The 25,204-nt window shown below is 39.1% G+C and overlaps 1 long non-coding RNA gene across 4 annotated transcripts in view; it reads right to left on the bottom strand.

Moving 5' to 3' along the window:
• LOC149749410 (uncharacterized) overlaps positions 1–25,204 on the bottom strand; it is a 128,001-nt gene that overhangs the window by 27,504 nt on the left and 75,293 nt on the right. Inside the window, exon 1 of one of the 4 annotated variants that reach the window (XR_016393110.1) lies at positions 10,453–10,803. The exons of the other annotated variants lie outside the window; for them this stretch is intronic. This is a non-coding gene — a long non-coding RNA (uncharacterized LOC149749410). Of the gene's footprint in view, positions 1–10,452; positions 10,804–25,204 lie in introns of those variants that run through there. 4 annotated transcript variants of the gene reach the window in all.

Genomic DNA, 25,204 nt, shown 5'->3' with positions numbered 1-25,204 from the left:
TTTTTTTGAGTTGCAGAGTTTTTTTTCTTACCAAAATGTTTTAATAAATAGGAAAAATAAGTGTAGAAAGAAATACTTCACATCTGATTAACTTTAAATTTATCAATAAATAAATGGAGGAAAGTATATTCTTCTTCAGTTTGACTATTTCCCAAATACCTAATTAGTATCACAAGTGAGACAGCAGAAAGAAAACTTAGGAGAACAGGTAGAATGATATAAACCATAGCAACAAACTATTCACCAAAACTATGTTCTCCATATCCATGAAAACTGAGGCCTCAAAATGATTTAGTATTTTCTATGATCCAGAGAGCACGAACCATGCTATTTATGAAAAGTGAGGTAGAAGTTAATTGCAGAGATATGCATCTTATTTTTCTTTTTTAAAAAAATATTAAATACATTTTGGAGGCCAAGCTAAAGGGTGTGTATATAAGAATTAGTAATCCAGAGTCATAAATCTATGGCCATGTTACTCCAAAAATTTTCTGTCAAGAGTAGAGTCTCAGTAAAAGAAATACCCCAGGTTGTTCAAGCTCACATTTTCTTGGTAAATTAGTTTTTTGTTTATATTCAGGGGTATTTTTTTAGGTAGTTTCTTATAAGTTTGTTTCTGTGCACTTTTTTTTTTCTTTTTAATCAACTGCAGGAAATATGGGCAGAGTGCATTTCCAGCAGATGTCAGTGTTGGTGTTTGATGTGATCTAGGAAGTCCTCCAAACCTGGGGCCTGACCTTGAAGATGAAGAGAGTACTGTGCAGCTCCTCAGTTCTTGTGAAGAGCCGAAAGGTATTCTGGAGAATTCTGGATGAATAGGCAGAGCACAGAGGATTTTTTAAAGCAGTGAAAATACTCTGTATGATAGCATAATAATGGATGTCATTATACATTCGTCCAAACCAAAAGAACATACAACTCTAAGAGTGAAACTCAAGTAAACTATGGACTTTTGGGTGATTATGATGTGTCAATGTAGGTTCATCTTTGGTAACAAATGTACCACTTTGGTGAATAATATTGAAAATGGAGGAAGCTGTGTATGGGTGGCGACAGAGGGTATATGAGAACCTCTGTATACTCCTCTCAATTTTTCTGTGAATCTAAAATTGCTCTTTAAAAAAAGAGAGAGGGCTTCTCTGGTGGCACAGTGGTTGAGAGTCCTCCTGCCAATGCAGGGGACATGGGTTCGTGCCCCGGTCCGGGAGGATCCCACATGCTGCGGAGCGGCTGGGCCCGTGAGCCACGGCCGCTGAGCCTGCGCGTCTGGAGCCTGTGCTCCACAACGGGAGAGGCCACAACGGTGAGAGGCCCGCGTACCACAAAAAAAAAAAAAAAGAGAGAGAGAAACAAAGCAGTGACCTAAAGAAAGCCAAGGTTTTACAGAAGAGAAATTTTGTCAAATGAGATACTGTATAGGGAACAATGAGTTATGTAAAAATATTCCCAGGGACTTCCCTGGTGTCACAGTGGATAAGAATTCGCCTGTCAATGCAGGGGACATGGGTTCGATCCCTGCTTCAGGAAGATCCCACATGCCACGGAGCAACTAAGCCCGTGTGCCACAACTACAGAGCCCGTGTGCCACCACTACTGAAGCCCGAATGACTAGAACCTGTGCTCTGCAAAAAGAGAAGCCACCGCAAGGAGAAGCCCGTGCACTGCAACTAAGAGTAACCCCCGCTTGCCTCAACTAGAGAAAGTCCGCGCTCAGCAGCGAGGACCCAATGCAGCCAAAAATAAATAAAATTAAATCTTAAAAAAAAAAAAATTCCCAACAATCGTTTCACAGTTTTCCTACCTGTTAGCTTACTTCATGTGTATTTGGATAAGTAAGACGGTTCTGCAAAGTTTTAAATACACCTTTGAATTCTTTTCTTACGTTCAAATTCTAATTATTAACAATGAGAGTAATCTATCCTCTTTACCTCTCGTTTTTTTGGCTATGTACCATCTATCCACTATATGAGACTTTCACCATTCACCTTTCACCATTCCTTCACATTCAAAATGAAAATGTGGTTGGAATTTTAGGAGTCTAGTAATTTTCCAAGAGAAAATCATCTTTCCTTTGCCATGATAAGGTGAAAGATGTGAACACAAATAAGTTTCATTGGCCCTGGAAGGATTCAATCAACTCACACTGTTGAGAAGCACTGAAAATTAGCTATATACCTTTTGGTTTAAAATTTGAAATATGAATTAATGATTACTTGACATACGTAACTTGTTTGGTAGGTGAAATCATTCAACTTGGAGAATATAGAAAAATAGTAACAGAAGTTAAATTATTGGGAGCCTCAGTTCTGAAAATTGGTATAATTTGGGGATGGAAAATATGGGATTTACCTTGCCTTTCCTACCCTTGGCTCTGGGATCAAAGACCTGGGTAAGGATCCTGGCTTCTTTTGCCCAGGTACCACTAACCTTCTTCAAATAGCATATGTGCAAAAATATACCTCTATTTTTCAAGGAAGGAAGGAAGGGAGGGAGGGAGGGAGGGAGGGAGGGAGGGAGGGAGGGAGGGAGGGAGGGAGGGAGGAAGGAAGGAAGGAAGGAAGGAAGGAAGGAAGGAAGGAAGGAAGAAAAAGCACTCATTCTGCTTGATGTAAGAAACATAAAACCTACCTAAGTCTAGTCGCTCCCAAAAAACATAGTCAATTTAGTGGTTGAGCTTTCACCGCCCAGTCCACACTGGCATCCCTTTGTGATGACTGCATTCCCAACCAGTGCTGCCTGGCAAGGACAGCTTTGCACACATTTCCTGCTACAGAGCCTCTCATCTTGGCTGAAGGAACCAACTCCATGCTTACATTAATTCTTCTCTCTCTCATTCACCTTGGGTACGCTTTCTCTTTTTTTTAATTTTTATTGAAATATAGTTGATTGACAATGTTGTGTTAGTTTCAGGTATGGACACTTTCTCTTGAACACAGGGAAGTCTTGGGTACTCTCGCACACCCCTCTGTGGTGCTCTGAAGCTACAGATTGTTTCCAACACTCCTCGCAGACTTCTGGATTCTAGCTTTCACACCGTTGGGTGGGAGGACATCAGCAAGGCTGGCAATCACCAGAGTCCATAAGGGACTGCTGATTCAGTCCTCCTCAGCTCTTGGATCATCCTCAAGTGGTTCTGAGATGTTCTACTGCTAATCCAAAGTCCACACAGACACATCCTGGGGTGAAGATGGGAAGAAAGGCGTAGAGACCCACCAATGTCAAAATACCCTCAATTTCCCTCCTCACTTTATACAAGCTTTATCTGGTCTGGAACATGATGGAAGTAGGAAAAACTAGCTCTGGCTGATAACTGGTCACTTCCTAAATTACCCTGTCAAACTTTGATGGTAAGTTGCATCAAAGAGCTAAGGAGTTTCCCTCTTGATCTCTCCTCGATTTCAGACGTCCCTTCATCATATCTCTTAGACCAAAGGAACATCTCAAGTTATTATTCCACCGTATTAATTTGTTAAAATTGGCCTAGAAACTGGTGAAGTTGTAAGGATAACCTTACTCACGTTTGCAGCAGCTTTCGTAAGAGGGGAACTTTCTCAAATTCAATTATAATTGGCTTATCTTTTGGGATAAAAGTTTTGTAACTTATATATAACATAAATTCTCTGTAAAATATTTTATTACCTGCAATGAAAAATTCTCAGAACAGGAAGAAGAGATATTCTTTTCTTTTTGTGTGTGTGAGAGCTTCTTTGTATTATGTGCATTTGAGCATTAAAAGGAGAGAAAGAGAGAATACTGTACGTATAAAGGATATATTTGAGACATGTACAAACCAAAGAGTCTTAAAAGTTGTCTTGCTATCAAGTTGATAATTAGTTCAGAAAATGTGTACTTTTAGAAGTGAAGAAAAAATATACTGTAGTTTTAGTATCAGCCGGAAAATGCAATTGTACCATAATGATAATAGGTCCTATGTACTAAGTGCCACAGTGAACTAGGCATAGTGCTCTGCTTTTTTCTTAAAATCATTTTATTATAGTTAATTCTCACAACTGAACTACTGAAGTAGGCATTTTTATGTCCATTTGGGAGGCGAGGAAACTGAGGCACAGAGAGGACAATACATTGCCAAATAGAGCTTTAATAATTAACCAAGAATTCAAAAGAGGTCTTTCTGACTCTGGTGACCTTGAGAAAACCTTGGGATGCTCAAGACAAATACCACTGGTCTTAGTCAATTTCAAATTCTGGTTAGCCAGTTTTATAACTCTTTATTATTTTTTAAATATAAATTTGTTCACAATTATTTAAATCCACAAAAACTCTTATAGAAATTATGCAGCTGGTTTATCCAGTCAGCATTAGTTTGGGTTAAAGGATATAACAGGATGTAAAATCTGTTTTAATATCATTTTTTCTTTTTCAGGGAAAGAGCAAGTAAAATGCTTAATTATAAAGATTCATTGATTCATTTGGATCCTTGAGAACATTTTGCAATAAACCACTTCTAGTCATTTAATTGTTATCAACTGAAAAAATTACTTACAAAGAATAAGTAATAAAAGAGAAAACAGATCCATCATTAATCACTGACATATACTATTTTAAGCTCAAGGTAACATTTTTGATTTTTATATTTAACATGTGAAACTGATGTTTATAACTTTTTTCCTATAAAATCATTTCCTAATATTTTGGCAAATTTGGGTGAGGCAGGCTCATTTTAACCTTGAATATTTTCTAGAAGGAACTATGAAGCTTCTTCATCATGCAAAATATTTATTTGCTTCCATAAAAGATGGATAAGCTATTTCTAAAACCATATGTCCTAAAATTGGGGAAAAATAAACCTTGAAATTTATATTTGAATCATCCAAATTATTTATATTCTAACTAAAACAAAGCTCAAGCCAGTACATTTATCAGCCTGTCCTCTTCAGTAGGAATCTTGTTGGGAGTTAGATTAGGGGAGGAAGCAGCCGTCTGAAACTTCCAGACCTGTCACTCATGGTAAATGCTCAGCAATGACACCCTTACAAGTGAGGAGCAGAAGCTTAATGTTTACAGATTAATTCAACTCATAATGCTAAGTTGACACGTACTTAAAGTCATTTACCTCTCAGTTCCACATTTCATTAGGGAAAGTGAGATGTGAATATATGTTGTAGGAATAAACAGAAATGGTTCTGGGGTTTTTTTCCCCTGAGAAAAGAAGTTTAGAGGAAAAGAGAATTTGGGTACCTTCTGTTAGAACTCCACTTTATGAATTTTATACAAATGATAACATTTAATTTAGAGAGATCTTTTGTGATTTTCGGCTTCATTTTCTAGAGGAGACTATCAGAATTTCTGACTCTCCCGAGTCTAAGACAACTTTGTGTGAAGTTTCCTCATTTAGCATCAAGGAGACAAACAAGATCAGCAGACCATGTGTCAGCATTTGTCTGCGTGTGTTGGTGTGTGTGTGTGTGTGTGTGTTTACTAGATTACTTAGATTTATAATCTCATATAATCAAAGGGGGACAGCTTTTTTTTATGTCATAGAGAAAAAATTCACACAGGCACTTCTGCCTTCTTAGAGGTGTGGCGAATTCCCACCAATGGGGGGATAGTAATCTACCAATTACTCTCTTTTCTTGAGAGAAAACTTTTGAAATATCAAACTTTTACAATAGTATGACACAAAGGCAAATGTCTTGTGGAAGTGGGACATTTTTCTTTTAGCTGTTGTTTCAGTCACGTAGAAGGTCTGAATTCTGCATCTTGATCAACCCAAGTGGAAAGACACCAATAGCCTTGGGAGATGAGATGCAAGTCACAATCACAAGGGAGCAGGAATTACGAGCCAAGTGTGATCACAGGAACCTAAGTCCTTGCAATGCACAGAAATCTTACGGGAAGATAAGGTAAAGGAGACTGCAGGGGTAGGTAGGTGTACTCAAGTCTGTGCTATGTGTTTATGCACATGTAATACTGTAGCAAGAGACTGACCCTTTTTTTTTTTTTTTTTTTGCGGTACGCGGGCCTCTCACTGCTGTGGCCTCTCCCGTAGCGGAGCACAGGCTCCGGACGCGCAGGCTCCGGACGCGCAGGCTCAGCGGCCATGGCTCACGGGCCCAGCCGCTCCGCGGCATTTGGGATCTTCCCGGACCGGGGCACGAACCCATGTCCCCTGCATCGGCAGGCGGACTCTCAACCACTGCGCCACCAGGGAAGCCCTGACCCTATTTTTTGAGGTTGCCTGCTGACAGCTTCTAAGGCTCTCCACTCTTTTTCCCCCTTTTGCCCCGCAGCTGGGCAAGCCGGCAAGCAAGGCTGGTGCTCCCTCTTGTGGCTCCTGCAGGAAGTTCAAGCCATACACAGGAATTCCCACAGCAGCCCCACCTCCTAACCACCATAAAACTCGCAAGCTAGTCTCCTTTCCCTACACTCCCAAGTGACTTTTGGAACTGCTTGGGAGGCACCCTGCTCTCTCCCCAAAGCCTCATTATTTAACAAGTTTTTTCGATTCTCTTGGTGCTTGTGTGGCATCATCAGTCTCAACATTCAAACCAAATACCGGGTGTAGGTCCCTCTCCCTCTATCAAGTGACCAAAACACATATGAATATACATTTGAGTGTATACATATATTTAGATTTTAGATTTGGATTGAATTTATATGGAGGACATTTTCTTGTAATTCTACTATCAGAAAGAGATCTCAAAACTCATGTGAAAGGAAAGAAGAGATCTGAGTAATCAAAATAACTGTCCCATGTCCATGTTTAAGACACACATTGATGCTGTGCAGTAGAAACTAACACAACATTGTAAAGCAACTATACGCCAGTAAAAATTTAAAGAAAAAGACACACATTGAGTAAATAGTAAATAGCCAAGCAACTAAACATCATTTTGGAAATTAAGGAGCTTCTGAGAAAAGAGATAATTACTTTTAAAATAGCACTTAGCACATGAGTTTTTCCCTTTAAGTTTCAGTGGGATTTTAAAGCCCTACCCATTGCTACAAAGTGGAGTCTTAGAGGACTGAGGCAGGACTAACATAAGTTCTTGCACTTGTGGGTCTCTAATCAGCATCGAATTGAGAACAGAAATAAACAGATGAGATAAAATCTAATGTTGATGAAATCTATACACAAAAACTGAGCTTGGCACTATTATAGATGGAAATCCTAAGGGTTACCTCTGTTAACTCTAGTGCAAGGTAGCTAGATTTTATGGGCAAAGTATTATGATCAGATGCACTATGACGTATTATCACACGATGGCCAAGAAAAAAAGACATGTGGGTTTTGTGGGGTGATAAGTGAGGAAATGCAGGGAAGTCACCTGTTTCATACATGACAGTCAAGAAAGGCACACTTCCCATCATTTTTATGTCATCAGTATCAATGTAGTTTCTCTAGAAAAGATGAAAATTTGAAAGCCTATCCAAAGTGGCTTTTCTGGATCATTCTACTTCTAGAGAAGTCTCTGAGGTTGAGATCCTTGGATAGACAACCCAATTTGGGCTCTCAGAGAAATAATTGTTCCTTCTAAAATATAATAAAATCCTACCAGCTCTCTTAGGAGTTATTAACATTTCTTTGCTGTATAAATGTTCAGCAGAAGCAGAAGGAAGAACTGTATTCAGGGAATAATTCTGACAGATTACAGTCTGAGGTCTTGTTAAAGGTTATTAAGCGGGCTTCCCTGGTGGCGCAGTGGTTGAGAGTCCGCCTGCCGATGCAGGGGACACGGGTTCGTGCCCCGGTCCGTGAAGATCCCACATACCGCAGAGCGGTCCGTGAAGATCCCACATACCGCAGAGCGGCTGGGCCCGTGAGCCATGGCCGCTGAGCCTGCGCGTCCGGAGCCTGTGCTCCGCAACGGGAGAGGCCACAACAGTGAGAGGCCCTCGTACCGCAAACAAACAAAGAAAAAGGTTATTAAGGGTTATGTCCTCTAAATGATTTATCCATCACAGTAGAAACAGAAATACCAAGCAGCCTGAATAAGAATTAGCACTGCCATTTTAATCAAGTGAGCACTGGATTTTTTAAAAGCCCAAACAGACAATAACTACAACGGAGGAGGCACTGCAAAGCATTTTAAAATAATAAAATCATTGTGTCATTCAAAAATCTCAGCCTTAATTATATCTAGTTAACCCACTTAGTCTCTACATACCCTAAATATTCTTTCTGCCATCTCTCAGTGAATAAAGGAAATTAAAATCATTCTAGCTACTGAGTGTGGTGCATTTTGAAAATTATACTGTTCTTGAAGGTAACAAATGCAGTAACTTCAGTTATACCAAAAGAAAGATTGTGATTATGTGAGAAGGACCTAATGGCTTACAATGCACCTGCAGCAATCAACAGACTGAAAAAACAGGAGAATAGAAATGTGTTTCATTGGGCCTGTCCTTAAACGAAATCATGAAATCAGGAACAATTGATTATCAAGACCTCTACAAGACGAACTTCTTCTGAAGAGGAAGTGTTAATATCATATAATTGTGCCTGTATCAGTGTTGGATGAAAAAGTAATAATCCACCATGCATACCTCCTTTGAAGATAATACAGGTAATGAGCAGAGACAAAAATCAAGGCTGTAGCTAATTGTGTTAAGAGGCTGGAGCCAAAAAGTACAGAAGAGTACTTTTCAAGGAGGTAATTAGGCTTGTGGGAGTCTGAATCCAATCTTGGTAATGGTATGACGTTCTTTCTTCTTTTCCTCAATCAGTTACTTAAGCCTGTTTCAGGAATTTACACTATGAATATAGTCAAGGTACAGAGATTTTGGAGGACATGGAATTGTCCAGGATGTGCGAAGAGTAATTTAGTCTACACTGGAAAGTTTCCAATGTGTAAGTACTTGTTAGAAGTTCTAAAACGGATTATTTTCTTCCAATTAAAGTCTTGGCAAGAATTAACTAGTTTAGCAACTCTCAGGAGTGACAGAGCCTGGAGCAAATCATTTGCAGGCATTTGACACCTACACATCCAAATCAAACCTTGGAAACCAAACACAAAAATAACATCTATTGAGCATCTATTATGTACCAAGCACTCTGTCTGGTCCATTACATATACAGTTCCACTGAATCCAAGGAAAGTTGTATGAAGATAATTTCTAGAGAAGAGGACATCGTGACTTTGGGAGCTTAAACAACTTCCTACGGTCACTCAGGGGGTTAGTGGGAGACTGAGGATTAATGGAAGACCCAGCTCTCACACCATCACTGTGCCTTTTGTCATTTCACATGGATGAAGATGAAAATAGCTCTATAATTCCCGCTCTTCAGTCATGTTGAAAGCTAAACTTTATACCATTTGGGGGGTGTTTTTTGGTCACAAGACTAAAGCTAAAGGTCAGAAATATGATAGTATGAATCAGGTCATTCTCTGACAGCTCCCATGTGACAAGTTGTTTTTATAAACACTTCTTGTGTTTGGTGGCTTGCAGTGGTTAAAGCGAGTGGGGTGCGGGATCTAGTTTGGGCTTCAGCACTAACAAGCTGTCTGACCTTTGCAATTTACCGTTCTCTCCAATCACCTCTAACCTGGTAACAATAATGGTTCCTACTTCACAGGACTGACAAAAAGAATTATATGAGGCAGTGAGTGTAAACTGTCATCTCTACTATGTGCTCAACTTATGTTCAGCAACTAGAAGTAAAAAGCTAGTTTCTATGAGCAAAACAAGTAGGACTGAACAGAAGATTACAAGGGCTTTAAAAAGTTGATCACTTGATTATTCAAAAATGATTACAAATATTTCTTCGTTGCTTAAGCACTAGAGAAACCTATAAAGAGCTCATTCCTAAGGACAAAGAATATAAAGAGACAATTTTCAAAAGACAATATAAAAAAAGAATGAAAAACATTTAAACCTAATTAGTGAGGCTTCCGGGAAGATGGCAGAAGAGTAAGACGTGGAGATCACCTTCCTCCCCACACATACACCAGAAATACATCTACATGTGGAACAACTCCTACAGAACACCTACTGAACACTGGCAGAAAACCTCAGACCTCCCAAAAGGCAAGAAACTCCCCACGTAACTGGGTAGGGGAAAAGAAAAAAGAATAAACAGAGACAAAAGAATAGGGACGGGACCTGCACCTCTGGGAGGGAGCTGTGAAGGAGGAAAGGTTCCCACACACTAGGAAGCCCCTTCGCAGGCGGAGACTGCGGGTGGCGGAGGGGGGAAGCTTCGGAGCCGTGGAGGAGAGCACAGCAAGAGGGGTGCGGAGGTCAAAGCGGAGAGATTCCCGCACAGAGGATCGGTGCCGACCGGCAATCATCAGCCCGAGAGGCTTGTTTGCTCACCCGCCGGGGCGGGCGGGGTTGGGAGCTGAGGCTCGGGTTTCGGTCGGAGCGCAGGGAGAGGACTGGGGTTGGCGGCGTGAACACAGCCTGAAGGGGTTAATGCGCCACGCCTAGCCGGGAGGGAGTCCGGAGAAAAGTCTGGACCTGCCGAAGAGGCAAGAGACTTTTTCTTACCTCTTTGTTTCCTGGTGCGCGAGGAGAGGGGATTAAGAGCGCTGCTTAAAGGAGCTCCAGAGACGGGCGCGAGCCGCGGCTAAAAGCGCGGACCCCAGAGACGGGAGACGGACGTGAGACGCTAAGGCTGTTGCTGCCGCCACCAAGAAGCCTGTGTGCGAGCACAGGTCACTATCCACACCCCCCTTCTGGGGAGCCTGTGCAGCCCGCCACTGCCAGGGTCCCGTGATCCAGGGACAACTTCCCAGGGAGAACGCACGGCGCGCCTCAGGCTGGTGCAACGTCATGCCGGCCTCTGCCGCCGCAGGCCCGCCCCGCACTCCGTGCCCCTCCCTCCCCCGGCCTGAGTGAGCCAGAGCCCTGAATCAGCGGCTCCTTTAACCCCGCCCTGTCTGAGCGAAGAACAGACGCCCTCCAGCGACCTACACGCAGAGGCGGGGCCAAATCCAAAGCTGAGCCTCGGGAGCTGTGCGAACAGAGAAGAGAAAGGGAAATCTCTCCCAGCAGCCTCAGAAGCAGCGGGTTAAATCTCCACAATCAACTTGATGTACCCTGCATCTGTGGAATACCTGAATAAACAACGAATCATCCCAAATTAAGGAGGTGGACTTGAGAGCAAGATTTATTATTTTTTCCCCTTTTCCTCTTTTTGTGAGTGTGTATGTGTATGCTTCTGTGTGAGATTTTGTCTGTATAGCTTTGCTTCCGCCATTTGTCCTAGGGTTCTATGCGTCCGATTTTTGTTTTTTTTTAATTTTTTTCTCTTAATAATTATTTTTTTATTTTAGTAACTTTATTATATTTTATCTTACTTTATTTTATTTTACTTTATCTCCTTTCTTTTTTTCCTTCCTTCCTTCCTTCCTCCCTCCCTCCATTCTTTGTTCTTTCTTTCTTTCTTTCTCTGTTTCTACTGCTACTAATTCTTTCTTTCTACTTTTTCTCCCTTTTATTCTGAGCTGTGTGGATGAAAGGCTCTTGGCGCTACAGCCAGGAGTCAGTGCTGTGCCTCTGAGGTGGGAGAGCCAACTTCAGGACACTGGTCCACAAGAGACCTCCCAGCTCCACATAATATCAAACGGCAAAAATCTCCCAGAGATCTCCATCTCGACGCCAGCACCCAGCTTCACTCAACGACCAACAAGCTACAGTGCTGGACATCCTATGCCAAACAACTAGCAAGACAGGAACACAACCCCACCCATTAGCAGAGAGGCTGCCTAAAATCATAACAAGTCCACAGACAACCCAAAACACACCACCAGACGTGGACCTGCCCACCAGAGAGACAAGATCCAGCCTCATCCACCAGAACACAGGCACTAGTCCCCTCCACCAGGAAGCCTACACAACCCACTGAAACAACCTTAGCCACTGGGGACAGACACCAAAAACAACGGGAACTACGAACCTGCAGCCTGCAAAAAGGAGACACCAAACACAGTAAGATAAGCAAATTGAGAAGACAGAAAAACACACAGCAGATGAAGGAGCAAGATAAAAACCCACCAGACCTAACAAATAAAGAGGAAATAGGCAGTCTACCTGAAAAAGAATTCAGAATAATGATAGTAAAGATGATCCAAAATCTTGGAAATAGAATAGACAAAATGCAAGAAACATTTAACAAGGACCTAGAAGAACTAAAGATGAAACAAACAATGATGAACAACACAATAAATGAAATGAAAAATACTCTAGAAAGGATCAGTAGCAGAATAACTGAGGCAGAAGAACGGATAAGTGACCTGGAAGATAAAATAGTAGAAATAACTACTGCAGAGCAGAATAAAGAAAAAAGAATGAAAAGAACTGAGGACAGTCTCAGAGACCTCTGGGACAACATTAAACGCACCAACATTCGAATTATAGGGGTTCCAGAAGAAGAAGAGAAAAAGAAAGGGACTGAGAATATATTTGAAGAGATTATAGTTGATAACTTCCCTAATATGGGAAAGGAAATAGTTAATCAAGTCCAGGAAGCACAGAGAGTCCCATACAGGACAAATCCAAGGAGAAATACGCTAAGACACATATTAATCAAACTGTCAAAAATTAAATACAAAGAAAACATATTAAAAGCAGCAAGGGAAAAACAACAAATAACACACAAGGGAATCCCAATAAGGTTAACAGCTGATCTTTCAGCAGAAACTCTGCAAGCCAGAAGGGACTGGCCGGGCATACTGAAAGTGATGAAGGAGAAAAACCTGCAAGCAAGATTACTCTACCCAGCAAGGATCTCATTCAGATTTGATGGAGAAATTAAAACCTTTACAGACAAGCAAAAGCTGAGAGAGTTCAGCACCACCAAACCAGCTCTACAACAACTGCTAAAGGAACTTCTCTAGGCAAGATACACAAGAGAAGTAAAAGACCTACAATAACGAACCGAAAACAATTAAGAAAATGGGAATAGGAACATACATATCGATAATTACCTTAAATGTAAATGGACTAAATGCTCCCACCAAAAGACACAGATTGGCTGAATGGATACAAAAACAAGACCCATATATTTGCTGTCTACAAGAGACCCACTTCAGACCTAGAGACACATACAGACTGAAAGTAAGGGAATGGAAGAAGATATTCCAATCAAATGGAAACCAAAAGAAAGCTGGAGTAGCAATTCTCATATCAGACAAAATAGACTTTAAAATAAAGACTATTAGAAGAGACAAAGAAGGACACTGCATAATGATCAAGGGATCGATCCAAGAAGAAGATATAACAATTGTAAATATTTATGCCCCCAACGTAGGAGCACCTCAATACATAAGGCAAATACTAACAGCCATAAAAGGGGAAATCCACACTAACACATTCATAGCAGGGGACTTTAACACCCCACTTTCACCAATGGACAGATCATCCAAAATGAAAATAAATAAGGAGACACAAGCTTTAAATGATACATTAAACAAGATGGACTTAATTGATATTTATAGGACATTCCATCCAAAAACAACAGAATACATATTTTTCTCAAGTGCTCATGGAACATTCTCCAGGATAGATCATATCTTGGGTCACAAATCAAGCCTTGGTAAATTTAAGAAAATTGAAATTGTATCAAGTATCTTTTCTGACAACAGCACTATGAGACTAGATATCAATTACAGGAAAAGATCTGTAAAAAATACCAACACATGGAGGCTAAACAATACACTACTTAATAACGAAGTGATCACTGAAGAAATCAAAGAGGAAATAAAAAAATACCTAGAAACAAATGACAATGGAGACATGACGACCCAAAACCTATGGGATGCAGCAAAAGCAGTTCTAAGAGGGAAGGTTATAGCAATACAATCCTACCTCAAGAAACAGGAAACATCTTGAATAAACAACCTAACCTTGCACCTAAAGCAATTAGAGAAAGAAGAACAAAAAAAACCCCAAAGTTAGCAGAAGGAAAGAAATCATAAAAATCAGATCAGAAATAAATGAAAAAGAAATGAAGGAAACGATAGCAAAGATCAATAAAACTAAAAGCTGGTTCTTTGTGAAGATAAACAAAATTGATAAACCATTAGCCAGACTCATCAAGAGAAAAAGGGAGAAGACTCAAATCAATAGAATTAGAAATGAAAAAGGAGAAGTAACAACTGACACTGTAGAAATACAAAAGATCATGAGAGATTACTACAAGCAACTCTATGCCAATAAAATGGACAACCTGGAAGAAATGGACAAATTCTTAGAAATGCACAACCTGCCAAGACTGAATCAGGAAGAAATAGAACATATGAACAGACCAATCACATGCACTGAAACTGAAACTGTGATTAAAAATCTTCCAACAAACAAAAGCCCAGCACCAGATGCCTTCACAGGCGAATTCTATCAAACATTTAGAGAAGAGCTAACACCTATCCTTCTCAAACTCTTCCAAAATATAGCAGAGGGAGGAACACTCCCAAACTCATTCTATGAGGCCACCATCACCCTGATACCAAAACCAGACAAGGATGTCACAAAGAAAGAAAACTACAGGCCAATATCACTGATGAACATAGATGCAAAAATCCTCAACAAAATACTAGCAAACAGAATCCAATGGCACATTAAATGGATCATACACCATGATCAAGTGGGGTTTATTCCCGGAATGCAAGGATTCTTCAATATACGCAAATCAATCAACGTGATACACCATATTAACAAATTGAAGGAGAAAAACCATATGATCATCTCAATAGATGCAGAGAAAGCTTTCGACAAAATTCAACACCCATTTATGATAAAAGCTCTGAGGAAAGTAGACATAGAGGGAACTTTCCTCAACATAATAAAGGCCATATATGACAAACCCACAGCCAACATTGTCCTCAATGATGAAAAACTGAAAGCATTTCCACTAAGATCAGGAACAAGACAAGGTTGCCCACTGTCTCCACTCTTATTCAACATAGTTTTGGAAGTTTTAGCCACAGTAATCAAGCTCTATGGCACTAAGTTGGAGTTGTACTAAATGTGTTCAAAAGTCTACTATGTTAGCATCTACGTTATGTGATTTTTGATTTGCTGTGTTCTAGGAGTGGGGATGAATTTATCCACTCCAAATAATGCTGTTAGTCACTGACGTCATCTATGACACGGTTAGCTGTGACTCAGGGTACATTCCAGAGTCATAAAACATAGTCATTTAAAATTTTCTCCTTTATGCTTGAGAAGATTGTTTATTCTCTAGAAGTTTAGGTTTCTGGAGATACTTTGGAAAATATTTGAAACTTGAAAACTAGCATACAAACGTAAATTATTATTATTATTATTTTATCTTACTTGGTAACGGAAAGGTTTTCCTATAGTAATATGATCTATTTTTCCATTGCCTTGGCTGGTGTACTGGTGTTATACACACTCAGAGTTCAGGTACTATGAAGGCCTGTCATCTCCTCCAGGTCTATTGCCAGATACCCAAGGAAAAAAGTTTTCAGCTAATCCCAAAAGATGTTTAAGAATGAAGTGAAGTCCTTTCTTTAATCCTTGAGCCTTTTGAAAAATTGCTGTGAAAATATCATCATTTCCTATTTTACTGGTTTCATTTTTTGTCCTTGTCCTGTTTAGTCTTGCATTATAAATTTTAACTGTGTCTACAATGATGTAACTTCAAATGCCAAAGAAATATGCATATGAGGATAGTCATCTTCATTTTAATAATAAGGTATAAAAATAAAGTAATAAAATTTTCATCCTGGAAAAAAAAAAAAAGAAACTATACAGTAACCAATTGCTTTAAGTAATAGTGACCTAAGATCCCATGCAGACCAGGGACAAATGCTAGACTCTCAGAAGACCTAGTGGTCAGCAGGCATCAGAACAGTCTAAGTCTATGAGACAGCTGCAGTGGACATGAGCTTCAGGTTTAATCAGTATCAATTATGTTGGGTTTGACTGACCCATCCTGAGACCAATTTTGGTCATGTGTTAAGTACAACTTGGAATACAAAAAAAACACTTCTGTTTACTGAATAAAAAACAAAAGAAAATACAGCACTCTCTCCCCACCCCTGCCTCAACACCCCTCAAAAGGAAAGCAAAGATGAAATATATATAGAAAGGAAATATAGCATTGAAGAAAAAGATAAATAACTAGGGCTAAGAAAGGACAGTAACTAGAGGTTCTCAGTATCTATTTGGCTAGAAACAAAGGGCAGTCTCTTCAGGATGATGGTAGAAGACTCAGCTCCAGAGATTTCACCTTTTTGTCACTCAAGCTTCAAGATTAGGGCACATGGAATCCCATCATTCATGGTTGGATAATGGGTACCTCTTGCTCAGGGAAGAGGGCATCTTGTTTTATAGTCTCACCAAAAGAACCTTCAGTAATGGAAAGATGGCTCCACAGAAGCTGAGATCACATTACAGAAAAGGAATAGATGCTGGGCAGGAAATTATGACAGATAACTACCATACTCAGTGCATTTGCTACTTTGCTGTGCTCCAGAGAGCACGTCCACTGAACCTAATAAAACATCATGCAGCAGAGTATTATCACATTCAATTTGGCTATGTGTATCTGAAAATGCAAAACAGTGGCTTAAGGAAGATCAAAGTTTATTTCCTTCTCGCATAAAAGAGATAGATGTCCAGGGCTGTTTTGCAGTTAGACGGCCTCCCTCTTCAAAATCACCTTTGATATGGCTTCTGGAAGTTCACCCTTCAAATCTGATTTTTCAAGCAGTAGGAAAGGGGAAGGGAGAAGGCACAAAAACATACTTCCCAGCTGAGTCAGCTCCCAATAAAATAGTCTCTCCAGAATTTTCCCCAGACACTTTAAATTACATCCCATTATCCAGAATTTTGTCAGCTAACCATAAAGGTGGTTGGCTGGAAATGTAGTCCATTACATGAATGCATTGTAGATATAATTGGGGTTCGAAACTAAGGAAGGAGAGAATGAAAACTGTCTCTACTCTACCTAGAAATTACTTCTCTAATCTGCATAGTGCAGGATTAATTCAGGGCAGCTATAACAATCTGAGGGTTTTAAACAATTCAATTTTTAGCAATCAGTGGAGTCATTATGTCTAAGATTTTAAGGTTCTCTTTTTCCTTCTTGCCAATCATTTGCATTTTTTTTCTTAATTGGCAGCTATTTTCAATCAAGTACAATTGCCGTAAAGTTAGACTTTACACTAAACACTCCACTGATTAGAGTTATCTTCTAATGATTAATGAACCAGTTTGAAATTCACACTGTGCTTATTTAGAATATGATAGCATCATTTAGTAATGAACTTTCAAGAGATTATTTATTTCTCGTTGCCAAATTTCTAATCAAGTGCTCATATGCATAATGAATCCTTCAAGAGGAATTTGTTTTTTGCCTTGTTTACAAGAAGAGTCATCTTTATGGCAAACCATGAGCACGTTGAGATGGATCGCCTAGTCAAATTTGAACATGAATACAAATATCTCAAGGGTCCATGAAACAGTAAAACACAATGGTCGGTCTTTAAAATTCTAATAAAATCATATGAACTCAGATATGTAAGAGATATTGAGATTCATTTGACCAACTTAGAATCCAATTCTGTGAATATAACCACCAGGAGGTGATTCTCTAGCATCTTGAGGACACCCTCCAGAAACTGGAAACTAATCACCTCTTGTGTCAGTTCCCTCCAGCTGTCACTAAGAACACTCTTCTAGTGAGCAAAGCCACAACATTTACCTTCACCGTCATCATCTTTTTGTTCTCTCCATCTGCCATGTTTGTGTGATAGGTATTTACCTTAGACAAAGTAAGCTGCCATCAGTATCGACAGCCATATTAGAACAAAGTTTAATTTCAGAGCAGTATGGCAAAAGTGTTGAAAAGCTCACTAAAGAACTACCTAAGTCAGGGAAACGGATAAAGGATGATGCGTCAGGGAGGGGCAGGAAGAAAATTTTGATGGACAAAATTTGAGCAGAGATCTGAGGGAAGTGAGGGGACGTGCAGATATCTAACTCTCTGCTCAGAATCCAAGGCAGAAAAAACAGGAAGGGAAAGGGCCATTGGGGGAGGGTATGTGTTTGGTGGTTGTGTTCAAGGACTAACAAGACTAGTGTAGCCAGAACAGAGTGAGGGAGGGGAAATGGTGGGTGGTTAAGATGGATAGTGAGTGGGACTGCGAGGGTGATATGGAGTCTTTGAAAGGTTTTAAGAAAAGGAGTGACATGATCTTAGTTTTAAAAGCATCGCTGTCTGATGTGTGGAGAACATACTCTCAGGTAAGGGGGAAGCAGAGACCCCACAGGAGGCTGCTTCCATAGCCAAGTGGAGATATTGGATTATGCTAAGATAATAATAGCATGTAAGTGGTCTGATTCTAGTTATGGTTTTTTTTTTCAGCCGCACCACGTGACGTGTGGGATCTTAGTTCCCCAACCGGGGATCGAGCCCGTGCCCCCTGCAGTGGACCTGCAGAGTCTTAACCACTGGACCACCAGGGAAGTCCCTCTAGTTATGTTTTGTCGGAAGAGCCTACATGATGTCCTAATGGATTCCATGTGCCAAAAGGAGCAAAATGTAATGAATTAAATTATTTTATCTTGAACACTTGGAAGAATGACTGTGCCACTTACTCAAGTGAGGAATCTTGGGGGAGGAGCACACTTATGCAGGGGAAAATCAAATGCTTGATTTTTATTTTAATGTGCCATTTAGGCATTCAAAGGAGAATATTGAGCAGGCAGGTGGATATATGAGTTGGAATTCAGCTGAATGCATTAGCCCAAAGTCTTAGAAGTGGTTTGATGTGTAGGGTATCATCTACATTGTTTCTTCCTTAGTGCTTTGAGAGGGTTGGGGTTGATCATGACAAATATTCTATTAAGGTCCAAATTTTAATACTAATGATATCATGGTCATGATGCCAATGGTATACTGGAAGAATTCTTTTTTAGTTTGAAAAAATAGTGTAATGTACCCATTGCCTTTAGGAGGAAGGGGCACTCATTTCCACTGCTGCTGAGAGTGTTGGGTGATTAGAGTTCATAGTTGCATTATACTTGGGGAATTGCCCTCCTTTGAAGGACATCCCTTGCGCATCCCTTCCCCTATGTGTGTTACATCCAATGACATGTCAGTGTAGGAAAGATAATAAGGCCTAGAACCTTGGCCTCAATTTGAGAACACGCTTGCACAAATGTATCACAGTTCAACCTCTCCTTTTGCTCAATTCTCTTCCCTTACTCTTCAGAAGTATTCCCAGAAGCAGTCCCGAACCTCTGACACCCAAATCTCCATCTCAGAATCTATTTTTCAGGGAGCACAACTTAAGCCACAAATGTCTCACAAAAGTGAATATTCATAAATAAAGTGTTTTAAGTTAAAAAAAGGTAATAGAACTACTATGGTACAATTGAATTGGATATTATTTACATTATTTATTAAAACTATCCAAAAATACTGGTGAAAAAAGAGCGTTCAACTAAACTATATCTTATTTAGAAATATTTCAATGAATATAGATTCATCCAGGCAGAATCAGAGCTCTAATGGCAAATTTGAATTTCATTTGCAGTGTATTCATTTTGAAGTTCAGTTTTAAGCTATAGACCAATACACATAAAGGATATTTTAACACCAATTATATTTAACAAACACAGAAAGAAATTTTGAACCAAATAACACTTCAATTACAAAAATACCTCAGAACAACATGGTATGTTCATTATTTTTATAATTCAAATACTCCACAAAAGACACCAGGATCAAACTCTCAAAGCTTTTGTGCAGATTCTCGTCTGTCAATCAAATGTTCCGTTTCTGAACATGTTGCTTTTTGTCACTTCAAAAAGTTGACATTCCTATGATTAAGATTATCCCCCCATTTAAAAATCTCTCCCCCCTAACTTCCTGTGTTTTTCACTATTACTTTTTAAAAAACACTAATAAATGGTCTTTTGTTGGATTCATTTTGTTTACTTGACTGCTTATAAACACCAATAAGCTTTAAGAACTAGACAGAATTATTTCTTTTTAAAAAATTTTAAGCAGCAAAGCCAGTTTATTTAAACTTGAGTGAATTTCCTTAACTTTTATTATATATTTACTAATATTGATTTAAAAATTTTTTTTGAAATACACCAAGAAAAGCATGACCAAAAAAATAAGAGATACACTAAAAGGCGCAGTACTTAATTGCTTTTCATGAACAGTTCCTCTGAATACAGAAACATCTATTTAACAGCTGCCTGGAAATTGCTGACCCTTATCTATGCCGTTCCTTGAAATTTTCAATCTTCAAATTCTCTCTTTTTGTTGTTAAAGTAAAATTGTCTTAAAAGAGAGCATGGGCAATGTTATTTAGATGATTTTAAAGTGAAATAGAAATTTCATATGTTTCATAAAGAAAATGAAAGATTGTTTTTCTAGTCTTAGTGACTGAAGTGATTTTTAGTATTTTGGAGATAAATGTCAAGTCGGAACTGTCTGGCTAAAAGTCCATTGTAGAATTTTTTTCCCTTGTAACAAATTTGAACAAGGAGATTACAATATGGATTAAAAACAGTTTAATGGATTTATAATACATCTTTTAACTGTTTTTACAAGTGATTACTTATGGCACAAGCTAGATTTTTTTGTTTGTTTTCTTGACTCAAATTGTAAAATAGGAAACCTTTATCATTTTCTTTTCTTTTTAAAAAATATTTATTTTTCTTTCTTTATTTATTTGGTTGTGCTGGGTCTTAGTTGCAGCTCACTGGATCCTTAGTTGTGGCATGCAAACTCTTAGTTGTGGCATGCATGTGGGATCTAGTTCCGTGACCAGGGATTGAACTCAGGCCCCATGCATTGGGAGCTCAGAGTCTCAACCACTGCACCACCAGGGAAGTCACTATCAGTTTCTTTAATCTATACAGTGGCCTACAATGGATCTACATGCCCTCTTAGAAACCAGTTAGCAAGTAGGAGCTGAATTAGATTTTTGCTGTGTGGTTCCAAAAGAGAGAACAGAGAGCCATATGTGAACATGACAGATGGGCTTATTTCAGCATAGTGGTGGGAAGAACCTTTAAACAATTACAGTTGTGCAAAATTCAAATGAGCAGTGAGTTACCAGCCCTTGCTATGCTTAGATATCATTCACAGGTCAGAAACGTGGTAGAGGGGACTATAGCACTGGACAGTAAAAGGTGATATCTCATCCCAATCTGGGATTCTCTGATTTAAGTTGATGACTTATTTGAATATATCCTCACCTCCAAATCAGGAATATTCTAAATGTGTATTAAAAAATTTTCAAGTTAAATCAGCCAAGCTAATTTGTCCAATTTTATTCCTCCCAGTACTACAAAATTTGCTCACAGCTGGAGTCTACTGGCAGGTTTTAATTGTTTTTGAACTTGCTATCACTGAGGTTGCCATGAGAGGATTAACCTTTGAGTCACTCTGAGGATGAGGCTCTGCCAGGCTCTCTGCACAGTGACCTTCCTTGCTGCCCCATGGAGGGTGACCACTGCAGTCCTAGTTAAAATATTTCAGTTAGGCCACCTGTGGTAGGCAGAATAAGGGATCCCAAAGATCCCCAGGCTCTAATCTGTGGAACCTATGGATATGTTACCTTACATGGCAAAAAGAGACTTTTGCCAATGTGATGTTAACAGCCCTGAGGTAGGGAGATTATCCGGGTGGACCCGATCTAATCACATGTGCCCTAAGAGCTGAGAACATTTCTCAACTGCTGTCAGAGATGAGAGTTCAAAAGAAAAGTTGGAGAGGTGCAATATTAATATTATAATCTTTGAAGATGGTGGAAGGGGGTCTTGAGCCAAGGAATATGGGCACCTCTAGAAGCTGGAAAAGATGTGGAAATGAGTTCTCCTCTAGAGAAAGCAAAGAAAACAGCCAGAGCACCATCTTTACTTTAGCTCAGTGAGACCTGTGTCAGATTTCTGATTTCTAGAACTGTATGATATATAATTTTGTGGTTTCAAACCACTACATTTGTGGCAGTTTGCTATCGAGGCAATAGGAAACTAATACAGCATCCATGAAGCCATGTGACTCTACATCTGCCAAGAGACTGCTAGAAAGGTAGCCTCTCTTGCAGAAAACGTGCAGTAAGATCCCTTCACTGTCCTTCTGTTGTGTAGATCTGAGTATCTGCAAACAACCAAAAGTCATATATAACGAGAATATTTGTAATAGATTTCGGAATATTTATTCTGAGATCCAGTAAGATCTGATCTGAGATACAGTGTGGTTTGAATCATGGACTTCAAAATATGATCTTCAGCATTGTTTTGGTTTAGTATATATAGTATTGTTATTACATTTCAATTATTTTAAAGCTTTCAATCCATCAAGGCCCAGAACAAATGTTAATAATCTGTTGCTGAGAAACCAGATGTGACAGTCAGTGGCTTGCGAATCTGTTTCAGCCAAAAGGGCCTTAGGCGCATTTACAAACTAAAATAAGTATACTTCTGTTGCCTTCTCACTCTCTCTTCTGTATCCTTCTTTGCCTCTGAGGGACCTCACAGCTCAACACAGGGTCTGCCATGCATAAAGTCAACATCACTCTAAAATTATTCCATTCTTCACTTACTTTCTTTCTTTCCCTAAGATCAAAATGGTTATTACCAAAAAGTGCTTATCTTTAGCAGGTAGGAGACCATGGGATTAAAGTAATTCACTCTGAGGGTAAAAGTCTTAACCTGTGCAGTGTAAGGTTTGATGAACTAAGTACAACTAATCAATGGACTAAGTGGGGAAATATTTTTGAGGCAGAGTACTTTGAAAGGGATGTGTTTATTGCAGGCCTTTAGTTCCCCGATGCGATCTTCAAACATGCAGTGAATATCTGCTAAGGTTCTCAATAGGGCACCAGAATTTAAGTTCAAAGACCCTGGAGGCAGACAAAGCTGATTGAGTTCAGGCTGTGCCATAGCTGTGACTGAGCTTCTATGTCCTCATCTGTGAAATAAATATAATAACATTGACTAACTCTTAGGGTGACTGTGAGGTCTAAGGGAAATCACACATGTCAACTGCTCAGTGTGGTACCTAGCGTGGAGTTAAGGACCCAGTATGCCTTATCTGTCACTTATTATCTAGGGCAGGCTCTGGATAAAGCATTTTGTGAAGACACAGGAAAACAAAAAAGGTCTATACAGTCCTAGACCCCGTGGAGCTCTGCCCCCAACTTCCAAACTTTCCTTGTCTATGAACAGACACCAGAAAAGCAACAGGTCACTTTAAAAAGTAAATTCCTAAATTACATATACACACTACTATATATAAAATAGGTAAACAACAAGGACCTACTGTATAGCACAGGGAACTATGCTCAATATCTTGTAATAACCTATAATGCAAAAGAATCTGAAAAGGGTATATACATATTATTTATATATATTCAGTTATGTATATAACTGAATCACTTTGCTGTACACTTGAAAATAACACAACATTGTAAATTAACTATACGTCAATAATTTTTTTAAAACGTAGTTAACTCGTACATGTCTGGAATTTCCAGACAAATTTTTGGCACACAACAGGAGTAAAACCCATTACCTAAATCCTTGTGTATTTATACATGGTATTTACTTATTTCCTTAGAATTCTCACAGATAATTCAGTGAAGGAGAAATACAAAGGAGAAAATGTGTAAGTCAGTCATGGAGTTTTTTTTCCCTTTAATTATAACACACTGAAGAAATAAAGGAGGTATTTTAGGAAAGACTACCTTTAAAAAAACATTTCACAGTGGTTCAAAAAAGGAGTATAAATCTTGGAATAACTCTCCACATCTTCCCCAGGAATTCTGACTTTGTTGAGGATGCATTGTTGCTGCTATAAAAGAGAGATGGGACTGGGTGAAGGCGAGGACATCAAGAAAGATTTGGTGAAAGTTGTTTGGTGCCAATAACTATTAACGGCTCCATTCTGAGGACTTAAACAAACAAAACCAAAACAAACCCCCCTCAATTTTAATTTCAGAATTTAAAAAAAAGATAGACTATAATCTGAACCGTAAAGTAAAATACAATAATCCTCAAATGGTCCTCTTAGTATTTCAGAAAAGAAGGATCGAGATGTTTTTCAAAAATTAAATTTCAGGAAAAGCCTTATTGTAATAAAAGCAGGTTTCCTCCTTAAGAGATGCCACTCAGAATTGATTACCTTCCTTCATAGAATGCAACAATAGATATGACTGACAAGCATGCCAAGGCTTCATTCTTCTAGCTGATTATCAACTGTTCCTTCCGGTAGCTGATTTCAACGAGTTGTTATTTTGAGGTGCTGTCATAGGCTCATTGGAAGGAACTAGAAATGTTAGCTCCTTCTGTCTGCAATTCCAGCAGGGATTCTATGTCTGAATATTACGTCTAACTTAATAATATGATTTTTAGAAATTTTTGGAACTGTATGGAGAAATGGAGTAGAGTTACCTCAAACCTTCATAAGAGAGCTTGAACATCAGAACAGGGCTTTCTGTATTCAGTCTTACTTAACTTCTCGTGATTCTGAATAGACACTTACTATTGCAAACAATGAACTAAGTATTAGACTAGCACGTGCAATTCAAATGTAATGCAGTTCTTTATATGGTTAATACCTCTTTGAGCAGAAACTGAGTAAACACCCCTCGTAGCATGAAAGGATAAATCTGACTCAGAACACGTATATTCTGCTGAAGGGAAAGTGTGAACATTTATAAATCTAAAGTTAATCAATCCTTCGTAGGACAAATAATTCTAAATATCATAAACTAGCATGATTAAGCACAGAAAGGTGTTATCTTTCTAGGAGTAACACTTATAAATTACTTAACATGGTGTGCTGGCACATGGCAGACACTCAATAAATCTTAACTATAATCATCATTTAGAAGTAGTATTTGATTGTGCATTACAAAGACCTAACGATAAGTGGCTTAAAAATACATTAAATTTTCTCTCACATACAATGGAGTCGAGAGGTGGGCTGTTCAAGGCTGGCATATTGACTTCTTCATATTATCAATATCTTAGAATATTTCTATTTTCTGCTTTGCTCTTCTTAGCAGAAGCTCACATCCTCAGAACTACCTCATGCTCACAATATGACTGCCATGATCCTACCTACCACATACAGGGAGAAGAAGGAAAAAAGCTGGTTGTGCAAAATGGTGAAGGCCAGCTGAATCCATGCCATTTCTTCCAGAGTCCCAATCAATAACTGTTGCTCAAACATCACTGGCCTAAATGCAGTCACACGCTTTCCCTTTTCTTTAAGGGGAGATGGGAAGTATACTTTAACTGG

Source organism: Delphinapterus leucas, chromosome 4, assembly GCF_059928025.1.
Source record: "Delphinapterus leucas isolate spDelLeu-1000000601 "Yukka" chromosome 4, BTC_Dleu_Yukka2, whole genome shotgun sequence".
Classification (NCBI taxonomy): domain Eukaryota; kingdom Metazoa; phylum Chordata; class Mammalia; order Artiodactyla; family Monodontidae; genus Delphinapterus; species Delphinapterus leucas.
The sequence above is the reverse complement of the archived record's forward strand: the minus strand, read 5'-3'. Positions and strand labels throughout refer to the sequence as shown.